Here is a 6000-nt window from a genome sequence, read left to right on the forward strand (position 1 = left end):
AACCACTGTATTAGACTTTGAAGCAACGTAGTACGATGTTTGCAGTCAATGTATAAAATTTAAATTTCAGCAGTCTAATGTGTTTTGTCTTGTGTTTGTGGTGTTTCTCAATTTTTGTGCACCCCCTGTACTTAGACTAAGCCATTTAAGTAAGCATTCTTCAAGACGTGGTAACTCACTTCATAATGCCCACGGCTTCCTCGCTCCTTGTGATACATTTTCAGCAATCTCAACCTTCTATGTCAGGACCGTCGATAGCGTCTGTGACAGAAACGCGAAACTCTGTGCTACATCTGGTTTATTATTTTTTTCCTCCTCGCTCCGTATTCCACAGCCTCAATAAGCTGCTTCTTTCTTGCAAGTGTCAAACACTAGTATAATTGGCGATCACAAAGTTTCCTTTCGAAGGCTGCATTAGCCCCTTGCCGACACGTCGGTGCTCGTATAGCCGCATTGGAGTCGAGCTGCGTTGCAGCAACGCTCTCAAACGGAAACTTGTTTGTCGCCCTTATGCTAGTGTTTGACACTTATAAAAAAAGAAGAAGAAGTTGTCGGAGCAGGTGCAACATTACAAAAACTACTTGGAAGTGTAATGGAATGGAGCAACCAAATAAGGACACAGCCGGTTTATTGTCAAGTGCGGTGGGAACGTTGAATAGCAGCGTGAGAGCGGAGGTCAGTAGCAAGTAGCTCGCTAGATTTGGCGAGGGTGTGTAGAGACACAAACTGCCCCTTGTAATAAAAGGTGTAGCACCTGCTCAAGGTGACGGAGCGCTGACAGGACACGGGCAGCGGATCTTCCTCCCTTGGACGCCCGGAAAACTGCAGTCTGACAGATATCGAAAGCAGTTCTACATTTGAATTACGTACATCCTGTTTACAACAAAAAACAAAACTATTCAAGTCATCTGTAGAGATTACTTTTCCTATAAAATGATGTTATAAATGAAAGCAGCGAGGAGGGAAGCGTCAGTATCCTTCCGCCGAACAACTATTCAGGTCGCTACCTGGGTGCTCTGCTGTTCCGCCCTTTAACTCTACCACGCCTTGTTCCAACGCCTCCCCAATCTCCTTGTCGCGTGGTGTACCACGTCGAAACTTCAAGTAAATCCAGAGAAGTGCCAAGCCACCATCTTTAGTCGCACCACTCGGCGTTTCCGTCGTCCAGATTTCCATCTACAACCAACCCATTCCTCTGACTAACACATTAAAGTATATCAAAAATGTTCAAATGTGTCTCAAATCTTATGAGACTTAACTGCTAAGGTCATCAGTCCCTAAGCTTACAAACTACTTAACCTAAATTATCCGAAGGACAAACACACACACCCGTCCCCGACGGAGGACTCGAACCTCCGCCGGGACCAGCCACACAGCCCATGACTGCAGCGCCTTAGAGCGTTCGGCTAATCCCGCGCGGCAGTAAAGTATTTAAGACCAACTCTCGACATACCTCCTTACTACTCAACCTCAAGCACGAAACCGACTGCAACTACTAACAGGCTGCATCTTTGGTCTTCTGCCATTATCCTCATCATAAATCCCTCGTCCACCCCATCCTAACCAACGCCAAAGTTGTCTGGATGTCTTCCTTGCCTAAATTCTGAGAGTCCTTCGCAATCCTAGAAAGACACGTATTCCTCCTCGTCTTCTGCATCCGCCTACTTTCCCCAACGCGCAACCTGTACCAACTCACCCACTACCCACAGCTTCTTCTTTTCCTAGAGCACGTTTCTACTCAATGCATAAATTTAAATTTCAGCAGTCTAATATGTTGTGTCTTGTATTTGGTTTCCAAATTTTTGTACACCCCCTGTACTTAGACTAAGCCATTTAAGTAAGCATTCTTCAAGACGTGGTGACTCACTTCATAATGCCCACCGCTTCCTCGCTCCTTGTGATACATTTTCAGCATTAACAGCGAAACCCTGTTTCTCACCCACTAATAACCAAACCAGGTAGCCTGCTGCGCCTCTACATCCATATATCATCCCTTATCCATCCTCTCCCGCCGGAATTTGGTTAAACTTCCACTCCCCAACTATGATATCCGTCCCGAGATATACACCTCTTTCCACCTCACACTATCTATTTTCTCCTTTCCCCTTCATCGACCCATAGTCATACTCATAATCTCACCTTTATGGTAACAATTTTTCATGTGTCACCTAGCACCACCATTACACTGTGGTGTTAATGTATAGAGGCAGGGAAAGGGGGGGGGATAAGATCGTTACATATGCCCCGTGGCGATAGTATGCAGGAGGTCGAGCGGTCAGAGACTTGAGAGTGGGCATCCAGAGCTGAAGTTAAATGACAGAACAGGAAATTAGCTACAATAAAGAGAATATATTTGGGTGTACGGCATACAAGGGGAGCGCCTAGGGTCGGAAGTTAGCAGGTTTAGGCCAATCTAGGAGGTCGAACAATTAATTAAAATGGGCGACGGAACGGGAAGCGGTTCATGTTAACTTATGTTGGTGGCCGGTCGTGAAACGCAGAGCCAGAGGCTCTGCCTTCCAAGAAGACGTCCGTTCTGCTCGAGGTCTGCAGGCAACTGTGTTCCGCAACGCAGAACACTCCAGCGTCGACACACGTGACCTGTATCCCATGCACGCTATTGGCTAAATCCAATGGAGTGAATTCGCTAGCAGTTTTAGCAGAGATCTGAGGGCGTCTCTTGTCAGCAGCTTTAACGTCCAGATTTCAATGGCTCGGTTTTGAAAGACGGGCAACTTGTGTCACGTAGGTACAGCGTAAGATACTCTGGGAGAAAAATTTCACTGTGGCTTTGAAATAAATTTTTTTAAACAAATTCCCTAAAATATTCCTTGACTAGCTGCCACCATGTACAATGGTATCATTCATGATCGTTAGTGACGATGTTATAACTGTAATATAAAGGCATGAAACGAGTTTTAGAACCTATCAATAGTTTCCACCTACGCGTAATTTTACACAATCCTCGTTTATCATCACCTCTTTTTATGTAAATATCGTCAGTATCATCCACCTGTGTATTTTTTTCAAATCATCTGTTATTGTCACCTTTTGCACACTATTAGTTTGTGTAACCATTGGTTCAAGAGCACTTTTTATCCGTTGCCAGCTCGTCCCAGTTGCGCGGGACTGAAACAACAATAAAGGGAAAAAGATGCTCTGCAGTGACTTCACACACTGCGCTACTACGCCGGCAGCACGTAGCGATCCGTCAGTCAGAGCTGTTACGCCCGTTCACTGCACGCTCTATGCTGGCCACACCCAGCGGTGCACCAGTGAGAGTTCTTTCGCAGAGCGCACTCTACACTCCGTGCTCCAAGCCGGTTGTGCCCAGTGCTCCACCTATCAGAGCCCACCGCAGCTGACCGCCTTGCAAGACTTTGACTCGCCTCCGAATCCACCTTCTCACGGGACACTATCACGATGGACTTCGTTCACAGACGTCCGCAGCTCGTGGTCTCGCGGTCGCGTTCTCGCTTCCCAAGCACGGGGTCCCGGGTTCGATTCCCGGCGGGGACAGGGATTTTCACCTGCCTCAAGATAACTGGTTTTTTGTATTGTCCTCACCCTTCCATCATCACTCATGAAAGTGGCGAGACTGGACTGAGCAACGGTTGGGAATTTGTACGGGCGCTGATGACCGAGCAATTGACCGCCCCACAAACCAAACATCATCATCATCGTTCACATACAAACATCCCCGCGCTATATCAGTGATTACCCGGTAAGGCATTCCAGTGCCACGTCAGTGATTACTTGCTGCGTTATTCCAGTGCACCGTCAGTCATTACATGCTAGGACATTTCAGTGCTTCACAGTAAATGAAGTAGAGCATACTAACATTCCAAGAAAGTGTTCCTGTAGTTTGTTTATTATACTCAACGAAGTTCTATTGTTATTTTTTCTAGGGCACATCAATCGTAGTGTATTGTTCCCCTCTGTCATGAACATAACATTGTCCATTGCGGACATAGAACAGAGGCTGGTCAAATATTTAGCAATGAAAGTCGCCAAACAGCCAAGCAGTTGAAATCCTATTTCATTTTCGCTACCAGTTTCGGCAGTTCATTATGCCATATACACTTCTTAAAAATAATCATTGTTGACACAGTGGGCACGTATGTTTCTGGATGTCTGGGATTCATAGCTCAAGTGCTTCCTTCGAAGACCTGACTGCAACATTGGTCACATGCTGTACATCGTTCACCTTGCTCCATTGGTTCTCCCTATTCACGAACAACCCTTGGCATAGCCATATTAGTGTAAATACGAGGGGCGTCGAATGAATAATGCGGCACATATTTTTTCCCGGCCAATTTCGGCTGAAAAAGAACGGCATTTGTTCTAGGACATCGTCGAATATTCCCGCTTCAGCCCCTATACTTTCATGAAGTTCCGACCGGTAACGGCGCAACACGTAGCCTTCAAACTGGCACCTGTGACAGAGGTGCGTTCCAAGCGGAGAGCTGTCTCTGAGTTGGAAACCTGTCCAATCTCGCGTGCGCCGGCCGACCGCACACATCTGACTCCCGCAGTGCTGGAGCGTACGGACACTCCCATCAGAGGTGATGGACGGATCACAATCTAACCGTACGTCTCTGTTGGTAATGTTGACAGCTTGTCCACCAGTTCGGGAACTCAAAGGTGTGTACCCGCTGGGTTCCTTGTGCTACTGTCAGGAAATTGAAGAGACGCCTTTAGCGTGTTCGTCGCCACAAAAATCCAAACAAACTTTCTCCTTCTCCATAGCGACACAAGGCGTCGCACAATTCTGGGCACCCGATAGGTCACGAAATTTCGTTGGACTGTTCTTCCTCATCCACTTACAGCCCGAATCTCGCACCTTCCGGCTTCCATCTGTTTGGCCCAATGAAGGACGCACTCCGTGAGAAGGACCATGGGGATACTGGTGAGGCTATTGATGCGGCAAGACGTCGGTTCCGACGTGACCAGTAAGTTGGTAACACGCGGGCACGAAGGCCCTCCTAGGAAGGCGGCGTAAGGCCATCGCGTGGTAGCCGTGCGGTCTACGGCGACTTGCCACGGTTCGCACGGCTTTCCCCGTCGGAGGTTCAAGTCCTCCCTAGGGCATGGGTGTGGGTGTTGTCCTTAGCATAAGTTACTTTAAGTTAGATTAAGTAGTATGTAAGCCTAGGGACCGATGACCTCAGCAGTTTGGCCCCATAGAACTTACCACAATTTTTTTTAAGGCCGTCGCACTGAATGGAGATTATGTTGACAAATAGGGTTTTGTAGCCAAAACAGTGGCGAACAATATTGTCTGTTGGAATCTTGAATAAAATACAGCGGCTTACAAAAAAAAAAAGTGTTGCAATACTTGTTGAACGTCCGGCGCATCTAGCGTAAGATGTAACTGGTTCCTCCGCAAAGCTTGAGAGGTGGCATGAGCCCCCTCTCATATTTCTATCTTACTCTGAGTAATTCGATTTGGGGAAGTATAGCCCAGTATGGTCATTATAAGGCTAGAACTCATATGAATATTTTCCTCTCTAATTGCATGCGGTGAAAAGTTGCTATTCCTTCACACGCGGACTTCCCACCCAGCGTCTCTTGTCACCCGGGTGGTCCGGTGACAGGCGGGTTCTGCTGATCTCGAAAGGGTTATGCCGACAGGTGTGAGGGAGTGGAGTGGATGCTGTCCAGACGCCGACATTGTCATAAGAGCGGGGGCGACACGCCCACAGGGGCCTGATGGAGCGGATGGGCTAGAGATTCCGTTACTTCACAGAAACTTAGTGAAAATACTTTCTGGCGGGCTACCAGCGAGGCGTGGGAATTACGTGTTCCCAGGCAGTCTTGGTGGGAAAATTCCCGCGTTTTCTGCAAAATCATAACTGTGATTGGCTTGCTCAGGGGATAGCTCCGTGACGTAGCAAAATCGGCACAGAAATTGGCGCTAAGTATCTCCATTGGTGGAATAGTAGTGCGTCGGCAATAGAGTGGAATTTTCCGACGCTTTTCGAGTTGCTGATTGGAACG

This window comes from Schistocerca nitens, chromosome 10 (genome assembly GCF_023898315.1).
Source record: "Schistocerca nitens isolate TAMUIC-IGC-003100 chromosome 10, iqSchNite1.1, whole genome shotgun sequence".
Lineage (NCBI taxonomy): Eukaryota > Metazoa > Arthropoda > Insecta > Orthoptera > Acrididae > Schistocerca > Schistocerca nitens.